The 21,064-nt window shown below is 42.0% G+C and overlaps 1 long non-coding RNA gene across 1 annotated transcript in view; it reads left to right on the top strand.

The window, feature by feature from the left end:
• The window catches only part of LOC139535353 (uncharacterized), a 62,214-nt gene extending 41,459 nt beyond the window's left edge, over positions 1 to 20,755 (top strand). Inside the window, exons 5-6 of the long non-coding RNA XR_011667103.1 lie at positions 16,172 to 16,220; positions 20,725 to 20,755. This is a non-coding gene — a long non-coding RNA (uncharacterized lncRNA). The remainder of the gene's footprint in view (positions 1 to 16,171; positions 16,221 to 20,724) is intronic.
• The last annotated feature ends 309 nt before the right edge of the window (positions 20,756 to 21,064 follow it).

The raw sequence follows: 21,064 nt of genomic DNA, 5'->3' as shown, positions 1-21,064 counted from the left end.
ATTTGCCTCCTGGATTTGCCTTTTTTAGCAGCACAATCACCCCTCTCTCAATCGGCTTCCTCCGAGGGCCTGAGACATGAAACGACCTAGCCTACCCCAGCTCGCAGTCGGCTCAAGTTTGTAGCATATCGTGATTCACACGTGTGAATTTCACAGATAGAACAACGAGACAGAAATTCCACCGGGTGTATAAATGTAAAGCATTCCCTTGGCTTTTCCACTCACTACAACATTTAGTCCACTCTGCAGTGGGAGACGATGTAACGTGATGGATTACATTTCATTTCAATACAATTTTCTCTTCCCCAAACTAAAATCTGTTACGTACAGAGTGAACAAAGTTTTGTAGACCTTACGCTTTGCCAAAGTTTCAAAATATTGTGTTGTTTTGAAGGAGTGCAAAGGCGAATTTAGTTATTACACACGCGCACTTCACAAAGTAGGCGTTCCCTAAAGGAAATATGCAAATATATGACAGCACGCGCCAATAGGATCTCTCTACCTCTGCTTGGCTCCACCCACCTCCTTGCTTGTTCTTCCACTATGACTCATTTGTTACCATTTGAAATGACAGGCTGTGGTCTTTCTTGGTTTATTTATTCATTTATTTGCTTGTATCATGACGTGTGAAAAATGTAACGTGGCAAAGTTGTAACTTGACATTTGAATACATTCAGTACTATTTGCAAGCGTGCAGCGTGCAATTTGAGCATTTAATAAACTTGTTGTAATATTCATATGTGTAAACATACTGAATTGTAATTGGATGCATTTTACCGCCATATCATACTGTGCTATGATTGGTTAAGACCACCCAAATGGTTAGGTCATGGTCAGTTTGATCCTGGTTGGCGGTACGTGAACACGCCAGTTATAGCTAGCTAATAAAGAGCTACGTTAAGAAATATACCGTAGTACTGCATTTTATTATTTTGTACAAAGCGTGCAAAACAAGACACTTGTGACTGCTGAATCTTGTTCTGTGAATATAAAATACATTTTACAATGTCGAAACTGCGTGCTGAAACAAGTATAGGTACTGCGTCCCAAAGTATGGTTAACTTCACACGTGAAGTGTGTGGAAGTGGGCGTGTCAACCGAAGTGGTAGGATCAGCAGCAATAGGCGTTAAACAAAAAGCCAGTCTATTGTTGTTGGAGAATCATTACTGTGCCGTTTGAATGTTAATAACACAGTGTATAGTTGTCTAATGTTTGTGGGCCATATAACTTGTTTAATGATACTACTCGGATCACTACGATCAATAAAATATTTTCTTGGGTGTACTTTAAACAGAGCTGAGATTTGCTTCAAAGTGCATTCCCCCTATTGCTTTTTCCTATCAAGTTGTTTCAGATATACACAAGTGCCTAGGGAGGAGGGGTTAGGGATTCTTCTGGTCAGGGCCTAACTATACTAGCCCAATATTCACATGGCCTAGAGATATCACTTATTGGGACAGTGGTTAGGGTGTTTGTCATTGATGCTGGTGACCTGGGTTCAAAACCTGTATAAGGGAGACACCCTACTCTCATATTCTTAGTAATCTACTATATGTTAATGTTATTATTGCTGTTTTAAATAGAATTTATCAGACATTTCGATTGTTTATGTCGAAATTGAGTTGTTTATGCATATTTGTTTATTACCATAATGTGTATAGATTTCTACGCATTTCTGGAACTTTGGCTACCGGCTTTATGCCTTTGTGCACGACCTCCAGATGCTTCTTCAGGTTTGATGTGGTGTTTCTGGACAAAGAGATCAATGCTGCCTTTGCAGAGTTTGCATTTGACTAAAATGTTGTTCTCTTTCTCCTCGATTAACTCAAAATTATGGGACCATTTTCACAAGGAAAAGGTTAAGTGGGGTAACAACACAGCTTTAAGATAGCCAACAGCATGATTTCTGTTAGCATTAGACAAGGCTTTAAAAAATATATATAATACGCCGGTAGAGATATGCTTCTGAAAGTAATATACAGTGAGGGAAAAAAGTATTTGATCCCCTGCTGATTTTGTACGTTTGCCCACTGACAAAGAAATGATCAGTCTATAATTTTAATGGTAGGTTTATTTGAACAGTGAGAGACAGAATATCAACAAAAAAATCCAGAAAAACGCATGTCAAAAATGTTATGAATTGATTTGCATTTTAATGAGGGAAATAAGTATTTGACCCCTCTGCAAAACATGACTTACTACTTGGTGGCAAAACCCTTGTGGCAATCACAGAGGTCAGACGTTTCTTGTAGTTGGCCACCAGGTTTGCACACATCTCAGGAGGGATTTTGTCCCACTCCTCTTTGCAGATCTTCTTCAAGTCATTAAGGTTTCGAGGCTGACGTTTGGCAACTCGAACCTTCAGCTCCCTCCACAGATTTTCTATGGGATTAAGGTCTGGAGACTGGCTAGGCCACTCCAGGACCTTAATGTGCTTCTTCTTGAGCCACTCCTTTGTTGCCTTGGCCGTGTGTTTTGGGTCATTGTCATGCTGGAATACCCATCCACGACCCATTTTCAATACCCTGGCTGAGGGAAGGAGGTTTTCACCCAAGATTTGACGGTACATGGCCCCGTCCATCATCCCTTTGATGCGGTGAAGTTGTCCTGTCCCTTTAGCAGAAAAACACCCCCAAAGCATAATGTTTCCACCTCCATGTTTGACGGTGGGGATGGTTTCTTGGGGTCATAGGCAGCATTCCTCCTCCTCCAAACACGGCAAGTTGGGTTGATGCCAAAGAACTCCATTTTGGTCTCATCTGACCACAACACGTTCACCCAGTTGTCCTCTGAATCATTCAGATGTTCATTGGCAAACTTCAGACGGGCATGTATATGTGCTTTCTTGAGCAGGGGGACCTTGCGGGCGCTGCAGGATTTCAGTCCTTCACGGCATAGTGTGTTACCAATTGTTTTCTTGATGACTATGGTCCCAGCTGCCTTGAGATCATTGACAAGATCCTCCTGTGTAGTTCTGGGCTGATTCCTCACCGTTCTCATGATCATTGCAACTCCATGAGGTGAGATCTTGCATGGAGCCCCAGGCTGAGGGAGATTGACAGTTCTTTTGTGTTTCTTCCATTTGCGAATAATCACAGAAACTGTTGTCACCTTCTCACCAAGCTGCTTGGCGATGGTCTTGTAGCCCATTCCAGCCTTGTGTAGGTCTACAATCTTGTCCCTGACATCCTTGGAGAGCTCTTTGGTCTTGGCCATGGTGGAGAGTTTGGAATCTGATTGATTGATTGCTTCTGTGGACAGGTATCTTTTATACAGGTAAGAAACTGAGATTAGGAGCACTCCCTTTAAGAGTGTGCTCCTAATCTCCGTTCGTTACCTGTATGAAAGACACCTGGGAGCCAGAAATCTTTTTGATTGAGAGGGGGTCAAATACTTATTTCCCTCATTAAAATGCAAATCAATTTATAACATTTTTGACATGCATTTTTCTGGATATTTTTGTTGTTATTCTGTCTCTCACTGTTCAAATAAACCTACCATTAAAATTATAGACTGATAATTTCTTTGTCAGTGGGCAAACGTACAAAATCAGCAGGGGATCAAATACTTTTTTCCCTCACTGTATAGCTTACTTGAAAAAGTAACTAATAATATTACAATATTTGAAGACAGTAACTCGTTATATTACTCTGTTACTCATAAAAGTAATAAAACTGTAAGTAACATATTACCCCCAACACTGGTCCCAAGCGATTCTATTGCAATTTGTCTATTTTTCCACATTCAAACTTGGAGATGGAACTTTGTGTTGTGTATTGTTTTGGAATATCTGGCACATCATTGCTTAAATGGCAAATGTGAGAAAGTTTCTGATATTCTAAGAATATGGCAACTATGTTCTGGGTATATTTCAGAAGCAACACTACCACCTGGGCCATGTTTCGGTAGCAAATAAGGAATGTTACAGATGGAAATGCAATAATGAGAGCCGATGTGATTCCTTATCAGAGACACGTTTGTTCTACATGTGGTGTGGATTTCAAAACGACGATAGAGAATTCTCTTTGAGATGCTCAGCTATCCAGAATTCTACCGATTCTCATATTTCAATGAGAAACACACTTTAATTCGATCATATAGGTGTGTTGTAACTGTTGCCAAATAATGACATGATCATATATTGCTAAGAATGTGAGAGTAGGGAGATACCCCTAGCGGCCCCGGGTCTCAAACCCACGCCACCAGCACAAATGACAAACACCCTAACCACGGTCCAAATAAGGGATATCTCTAGGGCAGGGGTGGGCAACTCTGTGTGAGGGTTTGTTCCGGACAGGGCCTAACTATACTGGCCCAATAACCAAGCACATGCCCTAGAGCAGGGGTGGGCAATTCCAGTCCTCTGGGGCCTGATTGCTGTCACACTTCTTCTCCATCCCTAGCAAACACAGCTGATTAATCAAATTGCATTCCAAACTAAATATAATGATTAGGGGATTATTGGAGTCAGATGTGCTAGCTGTGACTGGGGCAAAACTGTGGCACCAATCAGGCCCCCGAGGACTGGAATTGCCCACTGCTTATTGGGCCAGTATTGTTAGGCCCTGTCAAGAACAAAACCTCACACAGGGTTCCCCAACTGGTGGCACGCTGACCAGAAATATTTTTTTGGGGCCGCCCAAGTTTTCTGAGCAAAAAAAAAAGTATTGTTTGGACATAAGAAAACTGTTTAAGCTTGATCAAATCAGCTCCAAGTGATTTTAATTTTGGAAATATTTTCCAAAGTATTCCCACACATAATAAAGAGATATATGTGATTGTACACAAATGTAAGCAAGGTTTGAAATGATTACGTTTTAGTCAAATGTTATATATGTTTGGGATTCTTGCTGTCAATTTGCAGTCTATTAATTATGAGTAATTATGTTCCTGCCCTCTGCCCTCTCCTTATTTTTTCTCATAAATCTACACATAATACCCCATAATGACGAAGCATAAACAGGTTTTTAGAAACGTTTGCAAATGTATTCAAAATAAAAAACTGAACTATCACATTCACAGAAGTATTCAGACCCTTTACTCAGTACTTTATTGAAGAACCTTCAGCAGCGATTACAGCCTCGAGTCTTCTTGAGTATGACGCTACAAGCTTGGCACACCTGTATTTGAGGAGTTTCTCCCATTCTTCTCTGTAGATCCTCTCCAGCTCTGTCGGGTTGGATGGGGAGCGTCGCCGCACAGCTATTTTCAGGTCTCCCCAGAGATGTTCGATCGGGTTCAAGTCCGGGCTGTTGGAGGATGAACATTCGCCACCAGTCTGAGGTCCTGAGCGCTCTGGAGCATGTTTTCAACAAGGATCATTTACATTTAAGTCATTTAGCAGACGCTCTTATCCAGAGCGACTTACAAATTGGAAAGTTCATACATATTCATCCTGGTCCCCCCGTGGGGAATGAACCCACAACCCTGGCGTTGCAAGCGCCATGCTCTACCAACTGAGCCACACGGGACCGGTTGCGGCCGGCTGCGACAGAGCCTGGGCGCGAACCCAGCCCAGCCTGGGCGCGAACCCAGAGACTCTCTTTACTTTGCTCTGTTCATCTTTCCCTTGATCCTAACTAGTCTCCCAGTCCCTGCCACTGAAAAACATCCCCACAGCATATTGCTGCCACCACCATGCTTCACCGTAGGGATGGTGCAAGGTTTCCTCCAGACGTGACACTTGGCATTCAGGCAAAAGAGTTCAACCATGGTTTCATCAGACCAGAGAATCTTGTGTCTAATGAACTGAGAGTGCTTTAAAGTGCATTTTGGTAAACCCCAAGCGAGCTGTCATGTGCCTTTTACCGAGGAGTGGCTTCTGTCTGGCCATTCTGTCATAAAGGCCTGATTGGTGGTGGAGTGCTGCAGAGATGGTTGTCCTTCTGGAAGGTTCTCCCATCTCCACAGAGGAACTCTGGAGCTCTGGCAGATTGACCATCGGGACCACCCTGACCAAGTCCCTTTTCCCCCGATTGCTCAGTTTGGCCGGGCGGCAAGCTCTAGGAAGAGTCTTGGTGGTTCCAAACTTCTTCCATTTAAGAATGATAGAGGCCAATGTGTTCTTGGGGACCTTCAATGCTGCAGACATTTTTCGGTACCCTTCCCCAGATCTGTGCCTCAACACAATCCTGTCTCTGAGCTCTACGGACTATTCCTTCGACCTCATGGCCTGGTTTTTGCTCTGACATGCACTGTCAACTGTGGGACCTTATATAGATAGGTGTGTCCCTTTCCAAATCCTGTCAAATCAATTGAAATTACCACAGGTGGACTCCAATCAAGTTGTAGAAACATCTTAAGGCACCTGAGCTCAACTTCGAGTCTCATAGCAAAGGGTCTGAATACTTTTAGATTTAATAAATGTGCAAAAATATCAAAAGCTTTTTTTGCTTTGTCATTATGGGGTACTGTGTGTAGATTGATGAGGGGAAAAAATATTGAATCCATTTTGTAATAAGGCTGTAAGGTAACAAAATGTGGAAAAAGTCAAGGGGTCTGAATACTTTCCGAATGCACTGTAAATCTCAGCTCTGTTAAAAGTACACTCAAAATAAACTTTTATTGATCATCGTGATTTAGGAGTATCAATTAAAAATGTTTATTTGCCCCACCAACATTAGACAACTATACAGAAAGCCCTTAAATTGTTGAACTAAGTCAAATTAAATCAATGATGAGAGAGAGAACAGTCAACTGACACAGACATGGTGGTGTAACAGGAAGATCTGAATGTTGAGAACCAAGAGGTTGTGAGTTCAAATCCCAGGTGAGGACATGTTAAATAACAATGACTGCATAAATGAACATGCACAATGTAATCATGTATGTTGAAAACACAATGTTAAAATAACTGTGAATGGATCAGTGGTTCACCAATCAAGGCCTCGATAACAAGTAACAAGGTGTGATGTGTATCTCCCGGGTGGCGCAGTGGTCTAGGGCACTGCATCGCAGTGCTAGCTGCGCCACCAGAGTCTCTGGGTTCGCGCCCAGGCTGGGCTGGGTTCGCGCCCAGGCTCTGTCGCAGCCGGCCGCAACCGGGAGATCTGTGGGGCGACGCACAATTGGCATAGCGTCGTCCGGGTTAGGGAGGGTTTGGCCGGTAGGGATATCCTTGTCTCAGTATGTAAAAAAAAAAAAAAAAAAAATGTAATAAAATGTATGCACTCTACTGTAAGTCGCTCTGGATAAGAGCGTCTGCTAAATGACTAAAATGTCAAATGTAAAAAAATGTGTAATTAATATATTGGGCCCATCAGGTGATGTCCTGACAACTGGACAGAGGAATATTCTTGCAATTTGCTCATGAAACATGCCTGGAACATTGTACATTGTGGTAACTGTGTCCTGTGTATGTTTGGTGGGGCGTTGATGGAATATTCTCCTAACTGTCAGAAAACTGGACACAAGGGTTCTTGCAACGTCCAATAAAATGTGTCTAGACCTTTAATCTTGTATTTTCTGAGAACATTGTAACCACGTTCTATATACGTTATGTTTGACATTAAGGAAATGTTATCCTAACTTTGACACCAAAACATGCTAAAAGGGTTCTCAGTAGGTTTTTGCTAACATAGAAAGAATGTTTCCCTAACTTACGTAAAACTGGACAGTCATTAGGGGAACATTACAAAAATGTTCTCTCCCTAGAAGCATTAGCTGGGATGAGTCGTTGGCTGAAAGACAGTGACTGACCTTGAAAAAATACAAAGTTCCTCCTTGGAAAACGAATGCCAACACAATCCTCCTCACTAAAACGGTGCCGGTACTTACTTATTAAAACTATGTGTAATAGAACTATTGACAACCTAAAATATTGTCATATAATTATAAATACAGTTGTCGTGGAAATTCAACTCCATGTTGTGGAAATTACCACCAGGGACACCTGAAGTCAATCTTAAATGAATCATTGTTTATTTTAACAGCAAGCTGGAGAGGTCACAGTCAAACTGAGATGCATAAAGTACCGGTCTGAAGTGAGCTTCAGTGAGCTCTGCCGGGGCAGTCCCGTTAGTTCTCTTATAAACTGTTTACACAGACAACTTATATTTGGATGATTTAGCTTATTCATTATTCATAATTAATTCCTCATTATCGTTTTGGTTCATGCATGTGACCGACCAATACCTCACAAGGTTTCTTCTCTCCAAGTTGAGACCCTGAAACTGAGATATCCCTTTCGTTCTCAAAACATTTTCCATTACACAGTTTGTGTTTTATGCCAATTTTCTGTTTAAATAGCCTGTATATATGCAGTACATATATATATATATACAGAGGGGAGAACAAGTATTTGATACACTGCCGATTTTGCAGGTTTTCCTACTTACAAAGCATGTAGAGGTCTGTAATTTTTATCATAGGTACACTTCAACTGTGAGAGACGGAATCTAAATCAAAAATCCAGAAAATCACATTGTATGATTTTTAAGTAATTAATTTGCATTTTATTGCATGACATAAGTATTTGATCACCTACCAACCAGTAAGAATTCCGGCTCTCACAGACCTGTTAGTTTTTCTTTAAGCCCTCCTGTTCTCCACTCATTACCTGTATTAACTGCACCTGTTTGAACTCGTTACCTGTATAAAAGAGACCTGTCCACACACTCAATCAAACAGACTCCAACCTCTCCACAATGGCCAAGACCAGAGAGCTGTGTAAGGACATCAGGGATAAAATTGTAGACCTGCACAAGGCTGGGATGGGCTACAGGACAATAGGCAAGCAGCTTGGTGAGAAGGCAACAACTGTTGGTGCAATTATTAGAAAATGGAAGAAGTTCAAGATGACGGTCAATCACCCTCGGTCTGGGGCTCCATGCAAGATCTCACCTCGTGGGGCATCAATGATCATGAGGAAGGTGAGGGATCAGCCCAGAACTACACGGCATGACCTGGTCAATGACCTGAAGAGAGCTGGGACCACAGTCTCAAAGAAAACCATTAGTAACACACTACGCCGTCATGGATTAAAATCCTGCAGCGCATGCAAGGTCCCCCTGCTCAAGCCAGCGCATGTCCAGGCCCGTCTGAAGTTTGCCAATGACCATCTGGATGATCCAGAGGAGGAATGGGAGAAGGTCATGTGGTCTGATGAGACAAAAATAGAGCTTTTTGGTCTAAACTCCACTCGCTGTGTTTGGAGGAAGAAGAAGGATGAGTACAACCCCAAGAACACCATCCTAACCGTGAAGCATGGAGGTGGAAACATCATTCTTTGGGGATGCTTTTCTGCAAAGGGGACAGGACGACTGCACCGTATTGAGGGGAGGATGGATGGGGTCATGTATCGCGAGATTGTAACGGTATTCCTCTTCCTCTTCATCCGAAGAGGAGGAGCAGGGATTGAACCAAAATGCAGCGTCGTGATATGACATGATTTATTAAAGTAAAGACGAAAAACCCGAAACACTTTAACAAACTACAAAACATCAAACGACGTAGACGCACCTGAACATAAGAACTTACATGACACGAAGAACGCATGAAACAGGAACAGACTACATAAACCGAACAAACAAACAAACCGAAACAGTCCCGTGTGGCTTAACATACACAGACACTGACACAGGAGACAACCCCCCACAAACAAACAATGTGACACCACCTACCTTAATATGATTCTCAATCAGAGGAGATGAAAACCACCTGCCTCTTATTGAGAACCATATCAGGTCACCCATTAACCAACATAGAAACACATAACATAGACTGCCCACCCAAACTCACGTCCTGACCAACTAACACATACAAAACTAACAGAAAACAGGTCAGGAACGTGACAGAGATATTGGCCAACAACCTGCTTCCCTCAGTAAGAGCATTGAAGATGGGTTACTTAAAAATCATACAATGTGATTTTCTGGATTTTTGTTTTAGATTCCGTCTCTCACAGTTGAAGTGTACCTATGATAAAAATTACAGACCTCTACATGCTTTGTAAGTAGGAAAACCTGCAAAATCGGCAGTGTATCAAATACTTGTTCTCCCCACTGTATATGTAAACAGACCATAAAATGTCAAAATGTTTGGTTTCTTGGAAAGCTGTGAGTGCAATTATGATACAACATTAGTACTTGTTGCATTTAGGCCTACAACTTGTCTGAGTCCTATCAGCAACTGATTTCAGCCAGCGTATAGCTGTGGATTGACTGCATTATTTGAATGTAATGTTGGCATATAGGCAGTTGGCAGTTATTTAAAAAAATATATGGAATCATTCCTCTAAAACTGTCTCGCTAACTAACATACAGTACAGATAAATTCTTAAAATTCATTATTTTACACAGTATCTTATCACAGCACTGGCAAACCATGGCTGACCACCTCCCTGACCAAAAGACTGACATTTAGACCATCATAAGAAGGTTCATGTCCATTCTAGTATTCTAATTCCTAACTCTATGGCGGTAACTCACTCACACCACAGATGAAAATGTTCAGGTTCTCTCACAGCGTTCCCGCCTCAGACTGAGCGTTGGTGGTGGTGCAAGGGGAGACATAACATTTACCAGTCTCTCGACAGTTGCCTTCTAAGAGCGAGAAACAAACTAAATGGAAATCCCTCACCGTCCTCACGGCATCTTGCCGTGGCTAACAGTTGATTATATTTGCCAACTACAACTTATATTAGCTAGTTATAGAGTGGCGATGAAGAGGAGGACCTCAGCGGACCCTTTGTGTCCGGAAGTAATTCAGCCCTTCATTTTTGTCATTGCGCTCTGTGGAGTTACTATTTTCTCGTGTCAATTCACTCGTGACATTCCTGGATTACTCATTATATTAATGAAGTTGGATTTAAATAACAAATATGATAGTCCGTTTAAAAAAAAAGGTTAAGGGTACAAGACCGTGTACATATCTGGCTGTGTTGGCAAAATCACTACATATCCCATCAAGCCATGGTCGAGGGGATAGGCTGCCCGTTGTCACAGTTCCAAGACAAGTCAGAAACGTCCAGCTACCCTACGCCAATGACGTGGATCTCAAAACTGAACTTGAATCCGTGTTAGGTACCTGGGGGGGCAGGTAGCCTAGTGGTTAGAGCGTTGGGCCAGTAACCGAAAGGTTACTAGATTGAATCACTGAGCTGACAAGGTAAAAATCTGTTGTTCTGTTCCTGAACAAGGCAGTAAACCCACTGTTCCCCGGTAGGCTGTCATTGTAAATAAGAATTTGTTTTTAACTGACTTGCCTAGTTAAATAAAAGGTTTTAAAAAAACATTGTCTTATGACATACAGTTGAAGTCGGAAGTTTACATACACCTTAGCCAAAGGATTGAGGTCAGGGCTTTGTGATGGCCACTCCTGTACCTTGACTTTGTTGTTCTTCAGCCATTTTGCCACAACTTTGGAAGTATGCTTGGGTCATTGTCCATTTGGAAGACCCATTTACGACCAAGCTTTAACTTCCTGACTGATGTCTTTCAATGTTGCTTCAATATATCCACATACTTTTCCTACCTTATGACGCCATCTATTTTGTGAAGTGCACCAGTCCCTCCTGCAGCAAAGCACCCCCACAACATGATGCTGCCACCCCCATCCTTCACGGTTGGGATGGTGTTCTTCGGCTTGCAAGCCTCCCCCTTTTTCCTCCAAACATAACGATGGTCATTATGGCCAAACAGTTCTATTTTTGTTTCATCAGACCAGAGGACATTTCTCTAAAAAGTAAACATTTTGTCCCCATGTGCAGTTGCAAACCGTAGTCTGGCTTTTTTAATGGCGGTTTCAGAGCAGTGGCTTCTTCCTTGCTGAATGGCCTTTCAGGTTATGTCGATATAGGACTCGTTTTACTGTGGATATAGATACTTTTGTACCTGTTTCCTCCAGCATCTTCACAAGGTCCTTTGCTGTTGTTCTGGGATTGATTGCACTTTTTGCACCAAAGTACATTCATCTTTAGGAGACAAAACGTGTCACCTTCCTGAGCGGTATGATGGCTGCGTGATCCCATGGTGTTTATTGCGTACTATTGTTTGTACAGATGAACATGGTACCTTCAGGCGTTTGGAAATTGCTCCCAAAGATGAACCAAACTTGTGGAGGTCTACAAGGTCTTTCTGAGGTCTTGGCTGATTTCTTTTGATTTTCCCATTATGTCAAGCAAAGAGGCACTGGGTTTGAAGGTAGACTTTGAAATACATCCACAGGTACACCACCAATTGACTCAAATGATGTCAATTAGCATATCAGAAGCTTCTAAAGCCATGACATCATTTTCTGGAATTTTCCAAGCTGTTTAAAGTAACAGTCAACTTAGTGTATGTAAACTTCTGACCCACTGGAATTGTGATACAGTGAATTATAAGTGAAATAATCTGTCTGTCAAAAATTGTTGGAAAAATTACTTGTAGATGTCCTTACCGACTAGCCAAAACTATGGTTTGTTAACAAGACATTTGTGGAGTGGTTGAAAAACAAGTTTTAATGACTCCAACCTAAGTGTATGTAAATTTCCGAGTTTTTTCCCCAGCTAATTTCTTAGTTATATGAATATGATTGTATAACTAGCAAAGGAGTGTTGAAGTTGAGGGTATTTATGAAGTTTGGCAATGAAAACTAGCATAGTTCAGCTAGTTAAGCCAGGGAAAACCGGGAAAAATTAGCTCGTGCATAGTGCGCATGTGCGCCCATGCACACTAGGCCATTTCATTAGACATATTGCAGTTTCTCTGCCCTGATATCAGGAGCCGGCGGCAAAAAGTTTGATTAAATAAATCAGACGACTCACATTTAAGGAGAGTGAATCTATATGCAATCCCGAAATCAGCTGTAACTGTCAATAGTAAAGCTTAATATAATGTTTGAGTGAACCCTGAACACAGAAAATGAATGGTGAAGTCGCTTCGGACACGGTAGACTCCTCCTCACCACTCTTTTTTTTCTTTGTATTTTACCCCCGTTTTTCTCCCCAATTTCGATCCTGTCTCAGTGCTGCAACTCCCAAACGGGCTCGGGATAGGCGAAGGCAGAGTCACCCGCCAGTTTAACCCGGAAGCCAGCCGCACCAATGAGCCGGAGGAAACACCGTTCAACTGGCGATAGGGGTCAGCCTGCAGCCACCCGGCTCACCACAAGGAGTCGCTAGGGCGTGATGAGCCAAGTAAAGCCCCCTCAGCCAAACACTCCCCTAACCCGGACGACGCTGGGCAAATTGTGCACCGTCCTATGAGACTCCTGGCCATGGCTGGTTGTGGCACAGCCCAGGAATGAACCCGATTCTGTAGTAACGCGCCACTCGGAGGCCTCTCCTCACCACTATTAGCTATAGAGCTCAACAGCTTGTACTCTTAAAAACATAAATAAGTTACCGCTGGTTCATTCAGCGATTCCTATGGGGAAAGTGAATGGGGAAAGAATAGGGTTTTGGGATAAACGCAGAAATAAGGTCTGAGATTAACACAAACTATGGATATTTTATATGTTTTGTTCTATGAGATAATATCAATAAGTTAACATGACCTTTATGAATGATGAAACTTTTATGTGCTTATGTGCTTTTTTTGATGACATAAATGCTTCAAAAGTCACAAAAAGTGACGATAACTGGAGAAGATTATCTCATAGAACAAAATATGCATTATCATGCGAAACATGATGTGATGGCGACAGATGAATGGCACGAGAATGAGCCTCAGAATATCATCACGGTATCTCTGTGCAAATTGCCATCGATAAAATGCAATTGTGTTTGTTGTCTGTAGCTTATACCTGCCCATACCATAACGCCACCGCCACCATGGTGCACTCTGTTCACAATGTTGACATCAGCAAACCACGCACCCACACGATGCCATACCCGTGGGCTGCGGTTGTGAGTCCGGTTGGATGTACTGCCAAATTCTCAAAAACAACGTTGGAGGTGGCTTATGATAAATAAATTAACATTCAATCCTCTGGCAATAGCTCTTGTGGACATTTCTGTATTCAGCATGCCAATTGCACGTTCCCTCAAAACTTGAGACCTCTGTGGCATTGTGTTTTGTGACAGAACCGCACATTTTAGAGTAGCATTTTATTGTCCCCAGCCCAAGGTGCAACCGTGTAATGATCATGCTGTTTAATCAGTTTATTGTTATGCCACACCTGTCATGTGGATGGATCATCTTGACAAAGAAATGCTCACTCACAGGGATGCAAATAAATGTGTGCAATTATCTTTTGAGAAATATTATTTTTTGTGCATATGGAACATTTCTGGGATCTTTTATTTCAGCTCATGAAACATAGGACCAACATTTACATGTTGCGTTAATTTTTAATAATTGTTAACTTATTATGTGACTTGTTAAGCAAATTTAGACTTGCCATAACAAAGGCGTTGAATACTTATTGACTCAAGACATTTCAGCTTTTTTGAGGCTCAGTGTATCTCACCATGTGTCAGCTGGTTGCAGGAGGATTTAATAAGTGCCCTGGTGTTTAAATCCACAGGATGAATAGCTATTCCCAGAGCATAACATATGCCCACAGGCAATCTGAGATCCATCCCTCCCTTCTCCCCACTCCTTTCCCTCCCACTCTCTCTCTGTCCTTACACAGCCAGTCAATGACCCAGGAAGCCATCTAAACCACTGAGGACACATTCACCCCGTCTGGGGTTTCAACAGCACTGGGCTAGATGGAACCACAAAGCTTTTTATCATTTGGTCCCAGTCTTAACACCACACATTACATCGAGTTACTGAATATGAGAGGCTCTTCTTCTTGCTGTTGGCATCTGTGAAGAGGAGGAGCAGGACGGGAGAGTTTGGGGAATGTGAGTCAGCCATGTGATTACTCGCATTGATTTCCGTTACATCTGCTCCGTCCCACTCCATCATTAAGGGAGAGAGCTCCCACAGCGAATTGACAATTCTAATTTAGCAACTGTTTCAAGGGATTGATTATGTATATTTGGTTGGATGTTGGAGAGACTACAGTACAGCAGGTAGGTGATCCACTAGGGTTGAACCATCCTGTAGTTGGAAAACACAGAGGTAACACCTAGGCCTACTGTAACATGTATATTGCCTTCCAAAGGTATTCACACCCCTTGACTTTTTCCACATTTTGTTGTGTTACAGTCTAAATTTAAAATGGAATGCATTTAGATTTTGTCACTGGCCGGCACACAATACCCCACATTGTCAAAGTGGAATTATGTTATTAGAAATGTTTACAATTGTATAAAAATTAAAAGCTGAAATGTCTTCAGTCAATGAGTATTCAACTCCTTTGTTATGGCAAGTCTAAATTTGCTTAACAAGTCACATAATAAGTTACAGGGAAGGAAACCGCTCAGGGATTTCACAATGAGGCCAATGGTAACTAAAACAAATACAAAGTTTAATGGCTGTGATAGGAGAAAACTAAGGATGGATCAACAACCCTTGTACACTGTATACCTGAGCAGTACTATTCAATAATTGGATGAAGTTCTGTAAACATAATATAACTGTTTTAGGTTCCCATAACATGCACCTCACTTTTGATTTTGTGAGACCGGTATTTTTAAATTCAGATTAAATGTATTGGAGAGTTTATGTAAACAGGACTTCTGATGATAGATTGACAGGCACACATACAGTATCTGTCAAGTTTGACCTTTCTTATGTCGATTTTCAAAGGCACACATGTGGCACTTCAAAATCTTTCCAACATGGCCGACGGTCCCCGAGACAGTGGATACTTTCTTAATGGTAAAATGTATATATATAGATATGTATCGTGCGTTTATGATTTGTAGAACTTCGAATGGATATCTGTCAAGCTAGCAATCTGGTTAACTGGCAAGTGCCAGGCAGGGCTAATGTTAGCTAGGCGCCAGTTAGGTTAGCTGGCTAGAGCTTGCTAGCTGAGGTAGCTAGCTAGCTACCTAATTTGGCGAATGTCTGCAATTGTGACAGGTACACAAAATGGTGCAACCTAAGCTTTATTCAATGGCATGCTGCCTAAATACAATACTGTACTTAGATTAAAACGAATTCTGAATAAGTTATGTACTATTCAAATAACATATGCTTATTTTCTGATGTTGATATTTGGCTTGGGTGTGAAACAAATCTAAAGTTATGAATATCCTTTTCTGTAATTCTCTGAATGAACATTAGGCCTAAATACTTTGACGTGAAATTGTAATACTAATTTTTATTTATTTATACTTTCTCTCTACAGGACTGACTGAAGGATGTTGGTGCACTAGACTGAAGGCCAGTAGTTAAAGGTAAGCTTAGGTCGAAATTACCTGAGATGGACAGCATAACTGTAACGATTGTCGTCTGGAGAAGGAGAGGAGGACCAAGGTGCAGCGTGGTAAGTGGTCATATTTTTTAATAAAATACGAAAACACTTGACAAACAACAAAAACGACAAACGAACAGTCCTGAAAGGTGAAACAAAACACTAAACAGGAAACAACCACCCACAAACAAAAGTGGGAAAACAGGCTACCTAAATATGGCTCCCAATCAGAGACAACGATAGACAGCTGCCTCTGATTGGGAACCACACCAGGCCAAACACACAGGAACAGAAAACCTAGACCTACAACATAGAATACCCACCCACATCACACCCTGACCAAACTAAAAATAGAAACATACAAAGCAATCTACGGTCAGGGCGTGACAATAACAGAATTTTGTGACGTCTTAGAATCGAAACATGATTAAATATTCAAATCAAATCAAATTGTATTCGTCACATGCGCAGAATACAAAAAGTGTAGACCTTACAGTAAAATGTTTACTTACAAGCCCTTAACCAACAATGTAGTTAGGTAAAAAAATATCAAACAATTATTTTTCTTAAGTAAGAATTAACAAAATAACAAATAATTAAAGAGCAGCAGTAAAATAACAATAGCGAGGCTATATACAGGGGATACCGGTACAAAGTCAATGTGCGGGGGCACAGGTTAGTTGAGGTAATTAAGGTAATATGTACGTGTAGGTAGAGTTAAAGTGACTATGCATAGATAATAACCAGAGAGTAGCAGTAGCGTAAAAGGGGGGGGGGGGCAATGCAAATAGTCTGGGTAGCCATTTGATTAGCTGTTCAGGAGACTTATGGCTTGGGGGTATTTGTTTTTGTATTTGTATTTACTATGGATCCCAATTAGCTGCTGCCAAAGCAGGGCAGTTGCCATACAAGGCAGTGATGCAACCAGTCAGGATGCTCTCAATGGTGCAGCTGTAGAACCTTTTGAGGATCTGAGGACCCATGCCAAATCTTTTCAGTCTCCAGAGGGGCAATAGGCTTTGTCATGCCCTCTTCACAACGGTCTTGGTGTGTTTGGACCATGATAGTTAGTTGGTGATGTGGACACCAAGGAACTTGAAGCTCTCAACCTGCTCCACTACAGCCCCGTCAATGAGAATGGGGGCGTATTCGGTCCTCCTTTTCCTGTAGTCCACAATCATCTCCTTTGTCTTGATCACGTTCAGGGAGAGGTTGTTATCCTGGCACCACACGGCCAGGTCTCTGACCTCCTCCCTATAGGCTGTCTCATCGTTATTGTGATCAGACCTACCACTGGTGTGTCGTCGGCAAACTTAATGATGGTGTTGGAGTCGTGCCTGGCCATGCAGTCATGGGTGAACAGGGAGTACAGGAGGGGACTGAGGGGCCCTCGTGTTGAGGATCAGCGTGGCGGATGTGTTGTTACCTACCCTTACCACCTTGGGGCGGCCAGTCAGGTGGTCCAGCATCCAGTTGCAGAGGGAGGTGTTTAGTCCCAGGGTCCTTAGCTTAGAGATGAGCTTTGAGGGCACTATGGTATTGAACGCTGAACTGTAATCAATGAATAGCAGGAACTCCTTTTGTCCAGGTAGGAAAGGGCATTGTGGAGTGCAATAAAGATGGCATCATCTGTGGATCTGTTGGTTTCTGGGATAATGCTGTTGACGTAAGCCATAACCAGTCTTTCAAAGCATGAGCGTGAGTGCTACGGGTCGGTAGTCATATACGCAGGTTGCCTTAGTCCCTGTGCCCAAGAATACTATGGTGGTCTGCTTGAAACATGTTTTAATTACAGACTCAGTCAGGGACTGGTTGAAAATGTCAGCTGGGCAGCGCATGCTCGGAGTATACATCCTGGTAATCCGTCTGGCCCTGCGGCCTTGTGAATGTTGACCTGTTTAAAAGGTCTTACTCACATCGGCTATGGAGAGCGTGATCACACAGTTGTCCGGAACAGCTGATGCTTTAGTGTTGCTTGGCAGCTTGCGGCTGTGCTTCCCTTTATAGTTTGTAATAGTTTGCAAGCCCTGCCACATCCGACGAGCATTGGAGCCAGTGTAGTACGATTCAAATCTTAGTCCTGTATTGATGCTTTGCCTGTTTGATGGTTCGTCTAAGGGGATAGAGGGATATCTTATAAGCGTCCGGGTTACAGTTCTGCTCCCTGAAAGCGGCAGCTCTACCCTTTAGCTCAGTGCGGATGTTCCACGTAATCCATGTCTTCTGGTTGGGGTATGTACGTACAGTCACTGTGGGGACGACGTCATCGATGCACTTATTGATGAAGCCAGTGACTGATGTGGTGTACTCATCAATGCCATCGGATGAATTCTGGAACATATTCCAGTCTGTGCTAGCAAAACAGTCCTGTAGCTTAGCATCTGCATCATCTGACCACTTTTTTATTGACCGAGTCACTGGTGCTTCCTGCTTTAGTTTCTGTTTGTAAACAGGAATCAGGAGGATGCCAGATTTGTCAGATTTGCCAAATGGAGGGCGAGCTTTGTATGTGTCTCTGTCTGTGGAGTAAAGGTGGTCTAGAGATATTTTTCCTCTGGTTGCACATTTAACATGCTGGTAGAAATGAGGTTAAACAGATTTAAGTTTCCCTGCATTAAAGTCCCCGGCCACTAGGAGCACCGCCTCTGGATGAGCGTTTTCCTGTTTGCTTATGGCCTTATACAACTCATTGAGTGCGGACTTAGTGCCAGCATCGGGTTGTGCTGGTAAATAGACAGCTATGATAAATATAGATTAAAACTCTCTTGGTAAATAGTGTGGTCTACAGTTTATCATGAGATACTCTACCTCAGGCAAGCAAAACCTCAAGACTTCCTTAAAACCTCTACGGGATTGGTGTCCCTAAACCGGGACGGTTGTTGCTAACGTGCGCTAATGTGACTAGAATGAGGTTGTATACAACAGCCAACTTTACGGAACATAGACATGTCTTATATGGGCAGAAAGCTTAAATTCTTGTTAATCTAACTGCAGTTTCCAATTAACAGTAGTTATTACAGTGAAAAATACCATGCAATTGTTTGAGGAGAGTGCACAACAACAAAACACTTTTATCATTGCAACTGGTTTGATTCATTCTCCTCTGAATGTAAATAATGCACTTACACTCAGTAATCTTTCTCCGATTTGTCATCCTGAGGGTCCCAGAGATAAAATGTAGCATAGTTTTGATCAAATCAATTTTTATGTTCAAATGTAGGAACTGGTGTCTACAGTTTGACCCCACTGCTTTTCCTGGAAGGTTGTAAACTTAATTTATTACCATAGCATTTTGCATGCTCTCTATCGTTATGTACTTGAAAATCTATCAATTGACCAATTAGGCACTTTGGGAAAACGCCTGGCAGACTTAATACAAAATATTGTGCAGTAATGTAATTCTTCACTGGATCAGTCTGATACTTTGCACACACACTGCTGCCATCTGTTGGCCAAAATCTAAATTACACCAACTTTTATCTGAAAGTATGGCCTTTCTCTTGCATTTCAAAGATGGAACAAAAAAAAGAGAATGCATCGTTTTTTGTTTGTATTATCTTTTACCAGATCTAATGTGTTATATTTTCCTACATTAATTTAACTTTTTCACAAACTTCAAAGTGTTTTCCTTTCAAATGGTATCAAGAATATGCATATCCTTGCTTCAGGTCCTGAGCTATAGGAGGTTAGATTTGGGTATGTCATTTTAGGCGAAAATAATAAAAAAGGGTCCGATCCCTAGATTTCGTGCACCAGCTGTTGTTTACAAATATACACAGACCTCCACCCCTTGTCTTACCGGATGCAGTTGTTCCATTTTACCGATGCTGCGTAATCCCACCAGCTGTATTTCATCCATGTCGTCGTTCTGCCACTATTCAGTGAAACATAAGATATTACATTTTTTTATGTCCCGTTGGTAGAATATTCATGATCGTAGCTCATCTATTTTGTTATCCAACGATTGTACGTTGGTTAATAGGACTGATGGTAGAGGCAGATTATCCACTCACCGTCGGATCCTTACAAGGCCCAACCTACGTCTCCGATATCTCCGTCTCTGTCTCATGCAAATGACGGGGATGTTGGCCTTGTCGGGTGTCTGAAGTAAATCCTTCGCGTCCGACTCGTTAAAGAAAAATTCTTTGTCCAGTACATAGTGAATAATCGTTGTCCTGATATCCAGAAGCTCTTTTCGGTCATAAGAGATGGTGGCAGAAACATGATGTACAAAATAAGTTACAAATATCACAAAAAAACACACACAATAGCACAATTGGTTAAGAGCCCATAAAACGGCAGCCATCTCCTCAGGCGCCATTCAGGTAGTACAACGGTATTTGTACTACCTGTACTACCAACTTACAAAATGTTCCTAGCTTTAAAAATGATAGGCCGCCAGAGTTTTACCTATGACTTCAGGAACAACATTTTGGATTATTCTGTTTATGTAACCAATTAGTGAACACCATTTCTTCTGCTTCCAGGTTGCTGACGATAATAGAATGGCTTGGAAATGTAAGTTGTGTGCAACCCCATTTCACTCCAGAACACATTTACTAAAACACTATCATCTAAAGCAGTCATTCCTCGAGTGAGTCCACTGCCATGTCTCTATGAAGATTGTGTTTGCACATTTCAGTCGCTCAATGCACTTCAAACTCATCTATCGCCATAGGGCAGGTCAGGAATAGGGCAGGTCAGGAATACTGTTGGTCAGGAGCATGCATCTTTTAACTGCCCTCTGTGTACATTCAAGCAACCTTTCTTGTAATCTGTACTCTTCAGTCCCTTTAGGGGAAATGTAAAGAAGCATGAGATGGTGGC

The sequence above is a fragment of the Salvelinus alpinus genome, chromosome 12, assembly GCF_045679555.1.
Source record: "Salvelinus alpinus chromosome 12, SLU_Salpinus.1, whole genome shotgun sequence".
Classification (NCBI taxonomy): Eukaryota; Metazoa; Chordata; class Actinopteri; order Salmoniformes; family Salmonidae; genus Salvelinus; species Salvelinus alpinus.
Note: the sequence above shows the minus strand (reverse complement) of the source record. Positions and strands in the feature narration are given on the sequence as shown.